Raw genomic sequence first — 20,152 nt, 5'->3', positions numbered from 1 at the left:
TTTTACATTCTTAGCAGTCTTATTTATGTATTTATGTATAATCCACATTTTATAGAAATATAAATTTATTTTTATATAGTATATATTTATTTACAGTATATTTATAGTATATATATATATATAATATATAATTCACACATTGTACAATTCATCCATTTAAAGGGCAGAACGCAGTGGTTTTTAATACAATCACAAAGTTATGCAACCATCACTACAATCAATTTTAGAACATTTTCATCAACCTGAAAAGAAACTGCACCACTTTGCTGTCATCCTCCAGGCTCCCCAAACTCTCTCAGAACTCTAGCCAACCATTAGTCTAGTTTCTGTCCCCACAGGATTGCCTATTCTAGGAATTTCATGTAAGTAGAATGATACAATGCGTATTCCTTTGTGACAGGCTTCTCTTACTTAGCATGATATTTTCAGGTCCATCCTTGTTAATGCATGTATTAATATTTCATTTCTTTCATCACCAAATAGTGTTCCATTACATGTATATCCCACATTAAGTTCATCCATTCATTAGTTGACGGACATTTGGATTGCTTTCCCTCTATGGCTATTATGAAAAGGCTGCTATGAACATCATTTACAAGTTTTTATGTGGACGTAAGTTTCCATTTCTCTTAAACCAATGGTCTTTAAGGCAAAATTTTTAGCAAGTGTTCTTATTTTCCACATGATTAAGGAAACTGTTATTTAGTACTCAGAAATGTCTCATGTAGAATTCCAAACTTCTTAAATATTGGGTCACCACCCCCAACTCTGCTATTCCTTGGTAGGGAGGAGGAGGGTGCTGTCTGTCAGGAAAAAGTAGGAGCTGACCTGGGGCTCACGGATCACTGCGCAGGGCTGACTGAAATCCCTTTGCAGCACCTGGGGCCAGGTCTGGCCCACAACTGGCTCACAATAATCAGCCCCATCACAATGTTCCTTCGGGGAGACTCCATATGTAAAGTATCAGAATAAGAAAAATAAAACCTGACCTGGAAATCAGAGTCATGGGGTTTGGGAAACTTGCAGGGAAGAAGAGGAAAAAAAATAGCTTTCCTGATAGAAGCCAGTGAAGTTAGTTTTCTCCCTTGTGTGACTTGGAGGAGTTCTTTGGTGTGTCCTGCAGACCTGCAATGAAAAAGAAGGCCCTATATTAATTTATATAGCGACTCTTTTCCAAGAAATTCAGAGCATTTCAAACAGTCTTTCACTCATTCCCCTGAGGGAGTTTGCATAGTGTGCATAAGAAATTACTTCTTTTTAAAATTTACACTCTTCAGTTAGCCAGTACTGAGCAGAAATAGAACTAGAAAAGCAGACCTCCTGACCAGACATTCCGCTATAACATTTTCAGGGAACTTCTATAAATCAGAGCATATCCTTAAAAACAGGATCTCCTCATAATAGCCCCATGACCACTCACTGGTGACTGACATTCCTTTCAGCAAGAGCAAAAGTTTCCTTTCCAAATTAGAATCAACTGGTATGGCTTGCGCTATAAAACTGAAGTGTATTGTTACTCATAATTAAGTGCTCAGGATCACCCAGACCCCTCAGACAAACCAGGCAGTTTTGCTCTCCAGCTCCACCCTCCTAACTTACCCCAGCTGAGGACCCCTTACTAATCTTGAAACTGGCTCAGTGCGAAAGAGGAGTCCTGCTGGTAAATGCCAGGCAAAACCTGGAGACAAAATCAGTCCTGCCCTCACTGCCGTTTCTTGCTGTGTCTCAGTGCTGTTTTTCCGCAGGGCAGTGCTGGCCATCCTGGGTAGCATCCTCAGCTCCAGCTTCCCAAAGCCCACCAGCGTCAGCCACATGCAGGGCTAAACTCAGCCCTCAACCCCAAAGACTAGTTCCTCATGTAGGGCCTTTTCTCAAGATATTCTTATTGTGACATCCTCAGTATCCATCCCTGGGGAAAGAAAATCTTGGTCAGAGCCTCACTAGTAGCTCGTGCGGAATCTCAGGAAGTAACAACCTGGGAAGTCTCTGTGCTTTCTTTTCCCACTTCAAGAAAACCTCTGGGATCCATGAGTTCCCTCCTAGTGATTACCAGAGAATGGGAAGTTTTAATCCAGTTAGTGACAAAAAGTTCATATTAGTGTCTCATGCCTCAGGCATATTTTGTTTGGGCCCCCATAATCTTAACATGCACCTTATTTAAAATGTGTACCAGTTGTCAGCCGGGACTGGCTACGCAGTTTGTGAGGGAGCAGTGCAATGGAAAAATGCAGGCCCCTTGTTGAAATTTTAAGAATTACAAGCAGGGCATGTAAGCCAACATGGGGCACTTTTAAGTATGGGATCCTGTGTGACTGCATAGGTCACACACTCGGGAAGCCAGCCCTGCTGCTGATATTTAAGAAGCACAAAATTCTTAAACTAGAGAAATCTGGCAACCCCGGGTCTGCATCTGCAAATGGCAGTACGTAATGGGTTGGTGTGGAGTATTATCTTGTATTGGTTTGCTGTGCCTGCCATTACAAAATCCTGCAGATTGGGTGGCTTAAACACAGAAATTTATTTTCTCACAATTCGAGGGGCTCAAGTCTGAGATCAAGTTGTCAGCAGGGTTGGTTTCTTCTGAGGCCTCTTTCTTTGTAGATGGCCACTTTCTCCCTGAGTCTTCACATGGTCTTCCCTCTATATGTGTCTGTATCCTAACCACTTCTTATAAGGGCTCCACCAGTCATATTGGATTAGGGCCCACTTCATTATACCTTAAGTAGCCCCTTAAAGGCCCTGTTTCCAAATACAGTCACCTTCTGAGGTACCGGGGTGACTTTGGAGTGGCACAGTTCACCCTGTAACACAGCTGTTCCCTTTAGGGAGGGATGCAGTGCTCCAAGTAACTGTGCTCGCTCCAACTCAATGCATGCTCACACACACACACTGTGTCCTGTCCCTGAGGCAGGGCTCAGTTGCTATAGGTCATCTCATCTGTGCTGCTGTTCTTCCTCTGGTTCAATTATCTCATTTAGAGAGACCCGCTTCCCCCTGTCCTGCAGCACAGGGAAGAGTGACAGTGTTCACAACAGGACAAGGGCTACACACTCTCTCCACAGCTGAAAAGCTAAGGTTGCTGTTCAAGTGATCCAGGACAATAATCCATTTCTTAAAACACACACACACACACACACACACACACACACACACACACACGCAATATACCCATTGCATAGAGATAACCATTGAAATGCAATGCTGAAGGAAGAAACTGCCATGAGGCATAACTGACTGCTCACCTCAGAAACTAGACTTAGAGATTTTAGGAGACAAAAACCCTCAGCGACTACATAATTATTCCCCAGGGCTGATCCCACTTAAAAAAATCACCTGACTGTACAAGGGATGGCCTTAAATTTCAATGGAAACCCAACCATGTCGCCCATTAGAGATAACGTACTCTCAAATTGGCTTTTGTACCTATTTGTAGAAAATGTTAGCCAGATTATAGCTGAAAACTCTGCTAATTCTGGGGAAGATTTTGGTCTTGTGCCTGGAACTATTGAAGCATATATTCACACCTACTACATGTAACACTTAGTAGCAGAATTTCCAGCACAATACTTTAGTACTTTATTTTTAAAGGAAACAGAGCAGAGACTGAAGCCCTGCTCACTCTGCAGCTTTCTTGCGGGAGGCTCCACAAAAGGTGGTGGTGAGGGGGGTTCTGTGCTGAAAAGAGGTGTATTTTGATTTTTAAAAGGAAAGGAACACTAACATCTTTGCTCACAGTTAGGGCACTTGTGATGCTTAAACATAACATTTGCACCTGCATGTGGATTGAAAAAATCGTGTCAAATTTGCAAGGCTCTGAGAAAATAGGGTGCAGCGTATTGGTGATCTAATAAATCCCAATCAACATTAGAGTTTGGCAAAGAACTTACAGACATCTTACTGTAACTCCTTTGGTTTTTAGACAAGGAAGGGGAGGTTGGAAATTTTAACTGATTTGCCCCCGACCAGCACTCCACCTACAACGCAGGTCTTTTCTTTCAGGTCAGCTACCTCCCACCGCACCAGGCTACTTCTAAGCAGGCATTGTCTGTCTGCCTCGAATTGCACTCAAAAAAAGACAAAACGCCTCTCGTTCTCCACTAGAGTCTCTATTTTGATTCTAGAGTTGAGAAAGCAATGGGTATTTCAACTTCAACTCCCTTAGCAAACGGAAGAAAAGGCATCTGACCCGTAGACTCTTTCAGCTGGTCCCGGGGTCTCGCCGCCTGCGGGTCTCCACGGCAGCTCGCTGGCATCGGCGGCCAATCAGACACCAGGGGGCGCAGCAGCCTTTGTCCTGACAGGCATTGAAGACAAGCCTGACTGGGCCGTCAAGAAAAATCTGACTTCCCTCCTTTCAGTTTCTCTCATTGGAACCAGCCCACTCCCCACCCCTCTTCAACTCCTTAAAGCCGCCTTCTGTTTCCTCCTCATGCTCAGATTCTCAGGGTGCAGGGATGCACTGGTTCAGAGACCCCTCTCTGGGGAGGAGACCCTAGCACTGGCCTACCATTTGTTCTCACTTGCAGGCCTCTGAATTCAGGATGTTTTCAGCCATTCTTCCTGAGTGAAGGACACCATAGAATAGGAACAGCTTTGAGGAAGAACTGGTGCATCCATCCTCTAATATCCCTCCCCTTTCCACGCACAAAAACAATCACAAACAAATTAAATAACATGTTCTGGGAAGCTGACACGGCCAGGACCTATCCCTCACCACCCTGTGTCTGTCCCTACAGTCTAAGGACTGCCTTTGGTAGTGGCTACCTACCCAAAGGGACAGGCTTCAGTGCCTTCACTGCACCTCTGTCATTCTCACCAACCCACGGTGCATCCCAAGCAGGATACCTGCCTCCTTGTGACCTCACCAGCTTGGCTCTGTGTGCCCTCCAGCAGAAAGAAATCCACTTCACACTTGCCAAAGTCTCCTGATTCCAAAGATTCAGTAATAAATGAGCATCCTCTTCTACTTTAAGACACACTCCTCACCCTGCCCCTAGAGACACAAACTCACATAATGCAGACCCTCAGATGTCAAAAACGTACCATTTTGCAAAGACTCCCAGAACTCCTCTGTTCCATGCTGAAAGGCTACAGGGTCCTTCCTATGCAGGCCTTTGAAAAGCAGCTATATATTTACATAGAGAGATTCCAAGTTTACACAGTCCTTTCCCGGTCTGTCACTGGAGCCTCTCAACCCTGAGAGATACGCAGTGAAATCTAAAGCGTAGAGGCTTGCCTCAGGACCAGTCCTAGTACAACGTAGAAACAGCACTGGGGGCCTGGGTGACAGAGTATGGAAAGAGTTGCTTGTCCAGTTGTACCAAGGCCTAAAAGAAAAGCAGCCACCAAAGAAGATCATCAGATTACATGCACAGAAGGAGGCTGTGGTCTCAGGAGCCAGGCAGGGGCAGGAGGAACAGTGGAAAAGAAGGGGTGATATCAACTCTGACCTGACTCTTCTTTTTACCTGTGGCCTCAGTCACTGCTTTGTTTCCACGTGCATCTTAGCTAATGTAGAGTACTGGGAAGTGCTGAGCCTGGAGACAGGTAGCCATGGGTTGTTATCTTGATGGTGAACCTCCCAACTCCACAGTCATAAAATAATGATAACATCTATTAGACATATAGCACACCAGCACAGAAATGAAAAATGTAAGTGGAATTCCAGGAGACGGAGCAGTGTAGGAGACTTTTACTTTCGTTTTATGCTGTTTTGTATTATTTGAAGTATCTTGATTACACATGTATTCCTCTTATAATTTTATTTTTAAAATTTTACTGGGGCTAATGACACTCTTTAGCGTTGCTGCAAAGATGACTTATGTAACATATTTGGATGGTGCGTGGTCTGGCACACAGTTGATGCTCACTAAACAGTAGTTTATTGTTAGCAATATACCTCCCTCAGAACTGCAGGCAAACGGGACCTCAAATTAAGAGGCCCAGGGTCTGCTGCACACTCTGCTCTCGGATCCATGCATGCCCTTTAGTAAGTCAAGTCCCTTGGACTCTCTATGTCAACATAGTAGCTGCTCTTCAAAGGCCTGCATAGGAAGGACCCTGTGCCTCAGTTTTTGTTTGTTTGTTTGGTTGGTTGGTTGGTTTTTTACCTATAAAGCAATGAGACACAAGCCAGTTGATTTGGAAAATGATCAGACAGACAGGACAACATGCTCACCACCCAAAATGCCTGAGACACCTTCTAAAATTCAGTCACAGTCTTTGCAAGAAGAGGCTTCTTAAGTTTGAGTTAATCAGACAGAAACTCTTTCTAGGACACGTTGCCATCTAGGATAGACAGAAAGGGCTGGAGACAACTAAAGAAGTTCTAAAGCAAGCACAGAAATTAAATCAGGAAACAAATAATGTGTGAACACCGTGTAAGGCCATCAGCTTAGGGTGGGAGGTGGGAAAAGAAGGTTTGAGCTGTTCCTTGAGTGCAGTTGGCACCATGATCATTTCCTGACAGGAGAGATGCCCTTGGTAGGCAGAAGGGGTGTGATTCAAGGTCCAGGCACCCGTGGCCCAGACAGAGCCAGCCCTAGCCCAGTTTCCTAGGATGAGAATTCTGTATGGGGCACAGGGCTGGCACAGTTGAGACCAGGCCTCCCTAGGCAGATCCAGGAGCAGAGCTGCCCTTTGGACAAATTACTTTCAGCAAAGTCAGAAGGAACCCACTGCCCGCAAGAATTGAGCTAAAGCACCTCTGAAGTTTCTTACAGCATGAACTTTATCTTAACAATAACCAAAAAAAGTGGGGAGACTGGGCCATAGGAGGTGCAGATACCCAGGCCTGATCCCCTCCCTGCTTATCAGCTGGTCTGGAGATACCTATTTTTTATGCACTCCAACTCCTGAAAACCAACTAAAGATTTGTCCCTGGAACACACAGCTGATTCATTTCCCACCCTACTCAGAAAGGGAGATTTTCCTCCAAGTCTCCTTTGCCAAAGCCTGGCCTTTGGGGGACGGGAGGCAGGTAGTCTAGTGGGTAGGAAGGTTGTGACTTTCCTTTTGCCCCGTGATCTCCTTCCTATTTAAAGCAGCACCGCCTGTCGTAACAGCTTCGTGCCAATATTTGCAGGCAGGAAGATTTTCTGACATTGTAAGGGGGTTGGGGTTGTTGGAAGCAGATGGGAGGCCCTTTCCCAAGGCTATCGGCAGAGCAGAAATTGGTTACACCCGCACTCGGGAGGAATCCCTAGCCCCCACTCTCACGGTCAGCGCCCATAAGGTATCTGTGTTTACATTTTGAAAGCGAAGGGGAATTTTTTGTATCTCGGAATTATCTGGCAGCGCCTGTTCTTACACAGTTACATCTCCGCTAAAGCCCCTGTTGTCACTCCCTAAAGAGGAGGTCGTGCTCTCAGTTCTTGAGAGATCTGGAATAACGGTATCAGAGTATGCCGACACCTGGAGGACCCCTCCTTCCCCCATACCCCAGGTCTTTTGCCCTAAGCAGGTAGAGGAGTTGGGGGTAGGGGTGGCAATTTGCAGTGAGGCACGGGCAGGTAACAACAACTCTGCCCGATCTCCAGGGGCAAAACCAAACTAAAAATAGATCCAACCATTATATTTTAACAAAATCTGCATTCTGTGAAAGTCTGTTTTTTCTTAGAGAAATGCCCTTTGTTGTACATTATGCGTCACTTTCGTAGGCAGCCCCGAATACCTGGCCACTTGTTAAAATGCCTCTGTGCTTGCTTTTCCGTGTGGGTCTTTTCTGTGCGCGTTTATATCTCTAATAAGCAGCATTGTTTATTATCCTTGGGTCGGGGCCCCTGAGACTGAACCGAAATAATACAGAAGCGCCAAGGCTGAGCACTGGAAAATACTCCAGGTTTCCCAGGCCCAGGAGGGTCCCTGGGGCCGCCAAACGACCCGCTTGGGGAGAGCCCACCCATGCTTGCAAGCCTAGTAAAGGGCAAGTTTGCACGAGTTTTTCCAGGCGGGGAGAGGTCCTGGGCAAGCCAAAGTTCAGATGAGTGGGCATAGGAAAGGGGCACAGAGGGAAGGGCAATGCCACTGAGGACCGGGAATAGGAGTGTGACTTAAGGGCCGAATAGGCTAAGGTTGCCAGGATGATTTTTTTAAGGGCGGGGGACTGCCGCGCGGGAAGCGTTCTGAGCCGTCTTTTAGCTCGAAGTATCAACTCTCATCCCTATGCAAGAAATTCTCACGAATAAATTCTTTTTTCCGCGTAGCCCGTCAGTCCTCGCTGTTAAAACGAGTATCCTAAAGAAGATGAGGCTTACTTTTCTCCTTCTCTGTAGTTACCTAATATTTGCCCACATTTCGTTTTCAGCCGGGTGCTTTGTGGCCATGGGGGATGTGAGCGCATGCCCCAAGAAATAAAGTGCCGCTGTTCACAGCCACAGAGCAAGTCTTTCCGTCCCTTTGGATCTCAAGCGAGTGTCCCGCAGCGGGGCTCTCCAAAATTTCGCTGCTCCCCAAACGGAGTGGGGTTCGCTATCAAAAAGCAGAAACCCGCATGGGAAACACAACGCGGAGTGCCTTGGCGTCTCCGGGAAAATTTTCCGGTTGAACCCAGTCTACGCCTTCACACACCCTAAACTGAATGTCGGGCAGGCTCCGTTGCAGAGTTTGCCCTAAAAAAGGTTGTTAAATACTTGCCAGGTTCAGGCTGTGCGCTTCTCAAAGGAGACTTCCAGCCCCGGGGCCCTGCCTGAACTGTCCTTCCCACAGGTTCGTTTGCAAGACCAAACCCCCACCCTCCTAGCTTCCAAAAATTCTCCCAACAGGCTACAAAGACTGCTCAAATAGTCCTCACTAGCTTCGCTCCCTCCTTCAGTTAGATTGTTTTAAAATACAGAGATCTGTTTGCTCGCAAGAGCAGAGTGATTTCCCTCAAGCGACTCGTGTGAGAGCTTTAGGCAGCTCCTGGGTTGCAGCGAGTCCAAGCGTCGGTGGAGTTTTCCGAATTTCAGGAAGTAGTAAAGTGAATTTTGGTGCAGGGAAAAGTGCCGGGTGTTGGAGCGCAAGGTGGGGGCGGGAGCCCAGGAAGCCGCGAGGAGGCTTTTTGTTTTTTAATGTTAGACACGCATGAAGGCGCAAGCTTCGTGGTTTCCGAACTTAGAGAGTCGTGCCTAGTTTGGGCCCATCCCTGCAGCCAGGGGCCCCGCACAGAGCCCGGGAGGCTGTTTTCAGTTCTCGAAGAGCGAGCAGAGGCGCAGGAGCAGCTCTCTGGGCTCTGCCACAGGCAGCTGACTTCGTCCGTTGCTCCCGGCTCTTCCGCCCTCTCCCTTCTCGTGCCACCCCCGGAGCCATCCCACAGCTGCCAGTATTGCGCCGGGGAAGAAGGGCTCTAGGCGGCAGAATCCCCCAACAGGTAGTTTCACCCGTTGGCTGGCCTGGCTTGGCTTAAATATCAAAGGCTGGGCTGCCTGTGCCGTGCTAAACTGGAGCCGAGGCACTGACACCTAAAGAGTCGTGGAACGAAAGCCGCGTTCTGGGAGTCACTTTAAATAACCTTGTTTTCTCTCCACTCCAACTGCTCCCGAAATAGCGTGAGCCCTGCCGTTTGGAACAGCGCTCAGCGAGCCTAAATAAGCTGCTTCAGGCTGTAAACTCACAGCCAATTTGGGGTCTTTTTTTTTTCACCCCCAGTAGTTACTACAGAGCCCAACTCGGCTTTAGAACCATAGGTATTTATTTGGGAATTGGAAAATTCCCCTCAAAGCAAAAGAGGAAAAGAGTGCGCTGCATTTGGACGACATAATTGAATTATGTCTTCCCTTGGCGCGTAGTGAGGAAAAGCGGAATGCCAGTAGGTGTGTAGAATGGGCCGCAGCGGCCTCGCGCCCCAGCGGGTGCACCACGTTTCCTTCCCAGTGTGCAGGGAGAAGTTGGGTTGGGCCACTTCGTTCCGCCCCCTGCATAAATGACCAGGTTAGGGCATCGCAAAAACCTAGTCCTGTCTGCTCTGTCTGGTCGCTCGCTGGAACATCCCCACCGGGGGCCGCGGGCGCACGTGGTGCGTGGAGAAACGGCTTGCGACGCGAAACTACTCGCGTTGCTTCAAACTGGCGCGCGCTGGCCCTTGCTGGGTGGGGGGGGGGGGTACCGGGCCCCTCGGCAGGCAGACCTAATCCCGCCTTGGCAGACAAGACTTTCTCGCTACCGCTCTGAGCCGTCACCGGGTAGTGCTTACCGCACGGACAAAACCCGCCAAACTCCTGGCCCTGCCTTGTCTGTTTCCTAAAGAAATGTCTTTTACACTCCACACAGTCACACGACCCCGCAAGGACTCTGGGGCGGTGGGCAGACCTGACGGAAGAGACTTGGATCTCTAACCGCCTGGGAACCTGGGCCACCCTCTCCGATTCCCCTCTCCCAGTCGCACCCAGCTCGCTCCCTCCACACCCACCCCAGCACTGTTAGCTTGCCCTGCGCCTCTGCCACTAACTGCGCTACCTAAACTTTCCAAAGTAAAGTTTTCTCGCGTGTTGCCAGCTCAAGTTCGCCCCAGCTGGCGCTGGCAGGAGGAGAAAGGAGTCCCTCTTCCCCTCCACCTATCCTCCTCTCCCTCCCGTCCTCTCCCTCCCCTAGGAGTCCAAACCTTGAGGGTGGGAGCGCGCGGCAGTGGAGCCCCCGAAGGCACTGACTGTACAGGGGACGGAGTTCGTTTCTCATCCCCCACTCTGTGCCTTGGTCGTTCCCGCCCCCTCCTCCCCCACCTCGCTTTCGGCTGGGAACTGCGGGCTTGTAGTTTACTTTTGTTCAAATTTATTTCTCTTCCTTAAGATTTTTTTAAAAGATCCCACCCTTTCCGAGCCTCGCGCGTCTTCTGCCTTCCAGCTCCTGGTGTGGGGCTCGGGAGACGCACCCTTCGCGCAGGGCGGGTTGTCTCCTGAATGGGGGCCAGGGGCTCCCAGGCCGCGATTTCTCTGGCCTGGTTTCGTCTCCCTAGGAGACCTAGGTCCTGTAGCGAGGCTAATTCGTGCGGGAGCTCGGCCTTCCGTGCCTCTTACCCCCAGCCTCACCCGAAGCTATCGACGGGTTTAGGGGGATGTTTGAGAGACAGCAGTAAACGGGAGACCCTGTTCTGACACCTTCTTGAGTTGTTTACACATACAGGTAATTAGAGACAGAAAAAGCCCCTCCTTCAAGGTTCTATAACTCCTTGCGCATGGCCAGGTGACCATCACAGAAAGCTTCCCAGCTAGTTAATTGTGGCCTATTATGTTTTTATTTTACCTAGGATTAACAAGATTTGAGATTTTGTAGCCAAATTTGCTAACCCGGGGCTTCAACTTTCAAACCAGCAAGCCAACGGGAATGTTTCGGTGAAACTGGATCTTCTGCGCTGCTGGGACGCGTGCGGGTAATAGAAACGAAATCTGTCGCCGATGGTGTGGCGCGGACTGCTGGGCCTGGGGACGCTGGGCGGGCTTTTCTGAATCCCATCGGGGTGGCCTTGAAATCGGACTTGGCCCCGCCAGGGTCGTGGTCTGCACTTAGCCTAGATTTTTCCACATGGCCAGTGAGTTCCTGTGGCAGGTCGCAGACGACACCCATCCTGAGCGACGTTCCCAGGGGCAAGCGGTTTCAGGAGCACCTTTGCCTTTAGCTCAAGGTTAGCGGGGTGTCAGTTACCTCACGTGACTACGGATATGACATCTCTACCCAAAGCAAAGATAGCTACAAATCCTCTCCCCTCAGCTTGAACATCGGGAGACTTATTCTGGCCCCCACCACAAGTCTCTTTCCAGTGCTGGGGCGAACACGTGCCCCACGTGCCCCACGCGTCCCACGTGCCCCACGCGCCTGCGGCGCGCCCTCCTTCCCGCGGCTCACGGGCAGGCCCCCGCTCCGACTGTGCACGCCGGGGACAGGGTCGCGCTTCCTCACCCCACAGGCGAGGCCTCCCACGCGCTAGGCTGGTCCGTGCCCAACTTGGCCCACGTTGCCACCACGGCAGTGTCAGAGAAAGCCCTGCAGATAGGCTCCTCCAAATAGCACCCAAGGAGAAGGAAAACCCTGCCGCGGTGTTCTAGGAACCCCTAAATCATCTTTGAAAGACCGTTTGAAGGGGCGGGGGTGTGAGGGGGAGGATAAAGTTATGGATGTAAGCTGCCTCGCTAAACTCTTTACCTAACCACCTTCATGTTTGAGCAGTTGACACACTGGACTTTTAAGTCCCAAATCTCACTGAGACGGGCCAAAGGAGAAACACCCCCAAACCCGCAGAGCCAGCTGCCCCCCGCTCTCTCCCTAAGTGGCAGCCGCACTTCACTTCGGAGAGCGGAAGCGCGGCTCTGATTTGCCTTTGCTTCGAATATAAAGGATCCTGGTCACAAAGGAGCCCCCACTTCCCTTTCTCTACTCCTCTCTTCTGTACCCTTCGCATAGCCTCAGGCCCTTTGATGGCATTTATTTATTTTTAAGCTCGGGCACCCTAGATTTCACTGGGAGATTTTAATGCAAGAATGGAGAAAGATGGGATTAAGAAAAAGCTGGCTGTGTTCTAGGGCAAGGCTAGAGAGGAATTGAAAATCGAGGGTAGATGGATTTGGGGGTGTTTTAGAATTTCATTTCCCACAAAAATTATCTCCTTTGCACCAGAACCTATTTAAATTATTGAGACAGAAGGAAGCTGGGAGTCACTCACTGCAGGGACAAAAAAGTCAAAGGCTTTGGAGATACCCTTTTCTCCTACCTCTACTCAAATAAATAAAAAGCAGCTCTCCTTTCAGTTTAGTGACTGTACCCTTCAACATGCTCACCTCTGCTGCCAGAGTGTGTTAAAGGCCAGCTCCCCCAGGGAGGCCAAGCTCAGGAGAGTGACCCAAGACAGGCTCCCAGAACCCCTAGAGCTGGGCTTTTTATTCTCTAGGACAGAGCCTGGGAAGGGCCAAAGGCGAAGCTGCAGTGCCTAGGCTGTAGGGGTGTGGGAAGAGTGCCCCAACTACCCCCTTCCTTCAAAGCCCCTCTTCTGCTGGTTATTTAAAGCCTCAAGTTTGTATTTCTAATCTTGATGGCTATGTTGTTCTTTTTTTGAAAGTAGCAATGTAGGTTGGTAGTTCTTTTAGTATGTATGTCCTTCATTTGCTTTTGTTCATAGGATTTTTTTCTCCTTTTTGTCTTTCCTTTCTTCACCCTGCAGTCTTGGCAACCCTGGAGGAGGAGGTTCAGTGGGGAGGATGAAATTGACCCGTTTATTCTCGTTAATCATGCACAAAACAGTATAAACACTGACTCTCAATTATTAATAGGATCCTTCTATTAAAAAAAAAAAAAAACAGTCATTTAGGTAGAGCTGGTTAGGACTGAGAAATCGATAATATTGGTGAACTAGCTAATTCTGTCCCTTTAAGAAAAAATCCATAAAGCTCTTCCATCAGCCCAGTGTCTGGGAAAGAAGCAAACTAACTGCTTGGAACAAAAGAGACAAAGAGGCCAAACAACAAAACAAACAAACAACTCCCCCCCCACCCCAGACAACAATAGACTAGACACAGCAAGTGCAGTTACTGCCCGGCTCCTGTCGACCTGCCAAGTCTCCCGCATTTGGCTGGAGACTTTTTCTCTCACCCCACTCTCACTCCCCCATCGCGCCCCCCCCCCCAGCCCTTTCTGTCTTTCTCTCTGTGTGACTCTCTCTGTGTGTGCCTCTCTTGGGGTCTGGCTATGGATGTGTGTGTCTGTCTCTGCTGTTTTTGCTTTCACTTGATGTCGCTCTCTGTCTCAGGCACCTTAGTGTTCTCTCTCTCTCTCTCTTGCTCTCTCTCTTTCTCTCTCCCTCTCTTTAAAGGTCCTCAGCATATTAGCATACTCTGGCATTTATTTACTTATTTGCTAGGCCATTTCTGTAGCATCTCCTAACTGCCTCCTCAAAACTTTTGTTTCTTCCAGTTGTCACGGTGGCCTATTTTGTATTTTGTTTGCAACACTCTCTGCCAGGAGGATGCTGAAGTCCATTTGCACTTCAGTTTTTAACCATTCTTCATGTTCAGTTCTTTGCTCGCTTTCTATAAGGTTTCTGGCACACTTCCCCCCCACCCCCCTTGTCCCCAAGCAGCCCTTTCTCTGCTTCTTGGCACTGCTTGGGACTCTCATGCATGCCTGCCCTCTTTCTCTTACTCCCTCTCTCTTGAGGCCAGCCCCCTCCTCCCTGTCTCCCAATCCAGCCTTTTTCTCCCTCTTCCCTCCTCCACCAAACTTTAATAAAATACTGTAAACATTTTTGCCTGGGGATGGCTTTTCTTTATAAAGTGAGCCTAAACCTTTGTAAAGTGGGAAGGGAGGAAAGGAAAGAGTGGAGACTGCAGCCAGCAGAGGCTGTGGCATGGAACCAGCATCCCTGCCAACAGCCACATCCCTTTCACACTTTTTTTTTTTTTTAAATAAACCCTTTGTGATAGCTTCTCCTTCTGAAGCATCTGTGTCTGCTACACGGAAAACCTGGCCCTGTCTCTCAACTGGGCAGCAGGGGTGAGGCTGAATGTCCAATAGGGAGGGCAGCTGTGACTTTGGTCACAGCACTCTCACCCCAGCCCATTTCCACATCTTCTTAGAGAAAAGCGAGAAAGTAGGGGGTTATCTGGCAAGGGGGAGAGGTCTTCGATTCCTCCTCAAGAGAAGTATAGCATGGCTACTTGAAAAGAAACTTCGCCAAGGATGGTTGACTTACAGTGAAAGGGGAAATTTCAACTGTCAGAAGATTGTGGGAAAAACAGGACTAAACTGTTGATCTAAGGCAGATCCGAGAATTCCCACAGTCAGGTGGTGTAGGGTTGGCAAAATGGTGGCATCCCCTCGCCACTCGCCCCCCCCCACCATGCTCATTAGGCAACAGAAACAGGACAAACTATTTCGTTGGCCTCACCCCCTTTTCTTTTCCTCCTTTCTTTAATAATATACAGACAAAAACATATGAAAACAACATAAGGGGCAACTCTGAAGGGAGAAAACTCATTTAGTCTGAGAAGAGTATGAAAAACAGAAATCGGAAATGTACCCTCATTGTTTGGTTGCCTGGTGATAAGGGCAGTATGAAGAAGCACTGATGTTATAAAACACACATATGCACATGCATATACACATGTGTATATGTATGCATATTTAGTTGGTAGTGACAACTTGTCAAGAGAGAAAGGGAGGAGTTTTAAAATCAGACACACATGGTTTGAATAAAATTGGCCACTTATTAGTTAGGTGACTGTGGGTAGCCCACTATACCTTCCTCACAGTGGGGTTCCAAAGACGAACTGGCATTGCATATATGAAAAAGCCAGAAGCAATGCCTGGCACGCAGCCCGTGTTCAGTAAATGAGCCTCCTTCCCTCTTTTTCTTCCTTCTTCCCATCTTTCATTTTCCCCTTCTTTTCTTTCTTCCTTCTTTCCTTCCTTCCCCCTCCCTTCCTCCCATCTTCCTTCCTTCCTTCTCATTTCACTGGCTTTTCCCTGATCTTTCTAAAGGTGTAAGCAAAGGGAATTCATGCAAATTGCCCCAATTTTCAGTTCCTAAGGGAAACTTTCTTGCTCCTTGAGTCCCAGTATTGGAACAGTGCAGATCCTACAGTAGACTACTCTTTCTAAGCCAAATACTACCTGAAAGAATTTGTTCTTGGGTGGGATTATTTGTCTACATTATTCTACCCCCTCATCTAGGTTCTTTATTTTCAAACAGTTAATAAGAGAGACGCTTATCTAATATCCAACCATTTATGTGCTTTCACATGTCCAGAGAGCGTTTGCTCTTGGAGACGTATTAAAAATTGCCCCATGGCCAAAAATCTTAAGAAGGGAGAAACAGAAGAGAGTATGTTTCATTGAACCCTGGTCCTGACCCATAACTTTCCAATTGGGAATGCTGTTTTCTTGGTATTTTGACCTTGTCAAAATGATTGATTTTTTTTTTTTTTTCATCTAGAGGTGTCACTCTCTAGCTAAGCAATGTTTCTTGAGTGGGGTTTGGGGCTGAGACATCAGTGCATCTGGAAGCACTCATTGATGGAGATGCCTGTCCTGGCCCAACTGTTGCTGAGGTTCCCTCTGTTTCTTTGTCTTCCCCAGAAGCAGAACCAGGTTGTAACATCAACTGGCAAGACTGTCAGCCATGGATGAGCCCCCAACTTCAATTGGTGGGAGAGTGAACACATAAAAAATGTTCCCACCTCAGACTTCCTTTTTCCATGGGTCTTATTGTCTGTTCTACAGATACCCCATTTCCACATCTCACGGGCTTCCTGTCCTATTTTCCTGTTTTATCAGAGCCTTGGCAACCAGTGAGTGGCACTGACACTGGAGCCTGTGCTGGGAGGTGACCGGTCCCTCACAGACCATTCCCAGCACTTCTGATCCTTCTCTTTGCTTGTCTTGCTACTTCTCGGTTTTCACTGAGGGCCTCTGCTACGAATGACACAGATGTGGAAACCTGTATCATCTTTCTCCCTGCTTAGGCATTCCAATTTCCACGTGGCACCTTTCTGTAAACTACAAAGAGAGCTGTCCATCCTTCCTGGAAGCACCTCTTTTTACTGCAGATTTCAACTCCCATGCATTAGGCCACCAATGGGCACTCCACAACCTGTACGATCAAGCATGGGGACTCTAAATTCCCCAGTTCTGATAGCTGTGAGTGCTGGTGGGCACTTAGTCATTTAGGGATGTTTCCCTCAAATGGAAAAGGCCACAACGTGTGATGCTGGAAGACTAGCAGATTCTGAAGCCTTCCAAAGCCTTGTCTTGCATTCATCTTGGGCTCTTGCCCAGGAAGAAGCTTGAGACTGTGTTTCTTTATTTTGTCTTTGACCTACATTCCCCATCTACTAAGGCTTCTTTGCCATACCCATGGCAGGAAGGTATTTGTTACTGCAATGGGTACAATGAGTATTAATGTATAAATAAGAACCACCGCCGCCATGGCCACTGCCCCCCACACTCTGCCACCTCCAATGCTGGTCAGTCCTCTGTTCTTTCCATGACTTTACTTCTAGTAGGCTAGTTTATCTACTAAGACAGTAACTCATTTCCAGACCACCTGAGAGGTAGCACTACTCTTAAGTTGGCATAACTGCCTAAAGAAGAAAGTTAAGTTTGGAAAAAATGCCAGGCATAAATACCACCACCAGATTAATAGTTTCTACACCACGTCATTCTGAGCTGGCAATGTCATTCGCATCCTGCACAAGGAAAAGGTTTGAAGAGCAGTCTGTTTCCTGTTCGAGAGAAAAGTTTGCTCTGCTTCCTAAGTTACTGCCATTCTGTATGAACCCCTTCTATAGAACAAGAAACCTCTCAATTTAGGAGTCTTTGGAAAAACATTTTATCTTCTGAGGTGGCTCCTAACCCTGACTGCACATCAGAATCATCTGGGGAGTTTTAAAAAGTTACCGGTGCCTGGGTCTCTCCTCAATCCAATTAAATTAGAATTGCTAGGAGTGTGGGGTGGGCATCGGTATTGTTTTTTACAAGTTCCCCTGGGTGATTCAAATGTTTAGCTAGGGTTGAGAACTCTAATTTATAGTTGAAGAGAATAGTGCATCTTGGTGAAAACCCCCCATTCTTTTACTAAGTATGCAATGAACTCCTATTATGGGAGACAGTTTGCTGAAGATAAAAAGATGAAGTTGGTAGGCCCTGGGCTCCTTAAGTTAAAATTTAGTAGGCAAATGCTAATGTGCAGATGTCAGAACAGAACCTCTAGAAGCAAGATTTACTGCCTCTAAATTCTTACAAACAGCATAGGACTGAAAGTTAGAGCCCCAGGTTCCAATTCAGGTTCTGTCCCTAACTAGAAAGGTGAGCTTTGGACAACTCACTTGACCTCTTTGGGCCTCAGTCTGGTCATCTGTATAAAAAAGTGGCTGGACTGAAAATTCCATATATTCCAGCCATACTGTGCATTCCTAAATTCTCAGAAACCCATAAGTGTAGCCAGGCAATTACCAAATACTTTGGAGGATGGCTCTCTAACTGACTCCTGCATGCCACTGACAACCGTCTTTCTGATGTTCTACCAAATCCCTTTCCAAAACCCCAAATATCAGGGTGTTAATTTTTAAATAATCCTGGGGTCCCTTAATTCTCTCCCCTAGTCTCTTACAAATTAGCAGATGAAGAGAATGGAGTAGTGGGAATGTGTATGAGCAGTGGGTAATGACTAACAGAAGTTTATCCAGTTGGATAAATGTCTAGTGGATTGCTGCTGGGGTCAGTGTTAGTTCTGGTCTTAATTAACATCTTCATTAATAGTGTGGGAGAGGGAATAAACAATAGCTAATGATATTTGCAGATGGTAGTAAATTTAGAGGTGTTGCTACTACCAGTGAGAGCAGCAAGAGCCATGGGGATATCAGAGATGTAAACAAGAAGTGATTATAATGATATTTGTTCTGGAAAAGGCAGAATGAAAAGTTTACGGGGAAAATAATGGGAAACTGGGAAATGATAAAAGAATCAACTATTGCCATTCTTTGTAACTTGGGTGTGCATTTAGCAAACGAGGCAGCTGATAGCCTTACAACTTCTGTTGCACACACTGGGATGCTGTCCTGAACAACAATATTAATCATAGCCTCAACAATAACGGTAATAATAGCCAACATTTTTGAGTGCTTACAACAGCTGACCTGGGTTCCAAGTGATTTGAATGGAAGCAATTTTTGTTCCTGAAATGATTCAGTTCTTCTAGGCTTTTTACATTTTGTGACAGGAGACTTGCTACGGATCTGGAATTTCTAGATGTGAGCAAACCTGTGAGTTTTAGGGGAAAGAAGAAGTTTAAAATGGGATGGTCAAGGAAAGTGGAGAACATGGTGTGCCTTCTTTTCCCCGGGCTCCTGAGCAGAATCTTTCCATCTTTTACTTTTCCTATCTCCAACCTGGCTACCATCTTTTCTCTATTTAGGCAATTTCTGGGTTAATATGCTTGGTGACAGTAGATGGAAAACTCTTGCAAATGTTCAGAAAGAAAGGAAAGAATGGAGGGGGAACCAAGAGGGGAAGGAGGGGCAGGAGAGAGGAGGAGAGGGAGATGGATAAACAGATGGATGAAGGAAAAAAGTAAAAAAAAAAAAAAAAAAAAAAAAAAAAAAAAAAAAAAAAAAAAAAAAAAAAAAAAAAAAAAAAAAAACATAGAGAAAGAAAGAATGAGGGGAGAAGGGAAGAAAGGAAAGAAGAAAATGAAAGAAGAGAAAACCTTAATGTATTTTATGTCTACCACAAGTCACACAGTAGCACAAGGTGATGAGCTAGGTATATTTCTCGTGTTTTCTGGTTTAATCTTTGCTGATCTAATTCTCACAATGACTCTCTCTAGTATTCATTATTAGCCTACACTTCTAGTATTCATTATTAGCCTGAACTTCACTTCTGGGAAGTTCAGAGGTTAGGTCACTGGCTATGAACACACAGCTGATAGGTTGCATAGAGATTCAAACTCCAGTTGTTTTACTCCTAAATTCATTTTCTTTCCAACCACGAATATATATTTTCTTTTCTTTCAATTTACCCCTGCCTGGGTTAATGGCAACATACAGCTACTCACAGAGCCAGAAGGTAGAAATATTAGAGGAGAATCTACCCCGAGGAACAGAGGGACAAAAGGAGAGTGGCCAGTACGTGCATTTACTGCCCAGTCTCATGTAATTATATAATTACATTTTGAAATTACAAAAAATAGAATTCACAAACAAGAAAGGTTTCTAGACAATGGAACCCATAATAATATGGATTTGACCTTGAGGGAATTTGGCAGAGAGCATCAGTGTCTGAGGCAAAAGTAAACTGAAAAGAAAACCAATTGAATGTATAACAGCCAAGACTCTTCTTGGGAAATGTGGAGCCCTAGGCCAGATGGATGCCAAAGGTCTTCAAAATGACATCAAAGGAGCTTTAGGAAGTTGGAAACATGTGGCCTGGGCATGTGTCTCCTGCCACCCCAGTGGGGCTCCAAATGCCAGCTCAGTGTTAGAAATTGAGAACTGAAATTTTAAAGTGATGAGATGTGCACTTCTGAGCATACACATAAAATGCCTAATTCAAAGACTGTAGAGCAAACACCAATGTAATAATTACCCCAAGTCAAGAAATACAACATTGCCAAGCCCCTACTCCGTCACCTCCCTCTCCTGAGAGGTAAGCATTATCATGATTTTTCTCCCCATCATTTCCTTGCTTTTACTTT

At 46.7% G+C, this 20,152-nt stretch overlaps 1 protein-coding gene and 1 long non-coding RNA gene across 9 annotated transcripts in view; one reads left to right on the top strand and one right to left on the bottom strand.

The window, feature by feature from the left end:
- NFIB (nuclear factor I B) overlaps nt 1-20,152 on the top strand; it is a 441,470-nt gene that overhangs the window by 168,714 nt on the left and 252,604 nt on the right. The gene's annotated exons all lie outside the window — the stretch shown is intronic.
- LOC108293344 overlaps nt 1-20,152 on the bottom strand; it is a 60,688-nt gene that overhangs the window by 19,328 nt on the left and 21,208 nt on the right. For all 3 annotated transcript variants that reach the window (XR_005197736.1, XR_005197735.1, XR_005197737.1), the window contains exon 2: nt 990-1,125. This is a non-coding gene — a long non-coding RNA (uncharacterized LOC108293344). The remainder of the gene's footprint in view (nt 1-989; nt 1,126-20,152) is intronic.

This window comes from Cebus imitator, unplaced genomic scaffold, assembly GCF_001604975.1.
Source record: "Cebus imitator isolate Cc_AM_T3 unplaced genomic scaffold, Cebus_imitator-1.0 Scaffold533, whole genome shotgun sequence".
NCBI lineage: Eukaryota > Metazoa > Chordata > Mammalia > Primates > Cebidae > Cebus > Cebus imitator.
The sequence above is the reverse complement of the archived record's forward strand: the minus strand, read 5'-3'. Positions and strand labels throughout refer to the sequence as shown.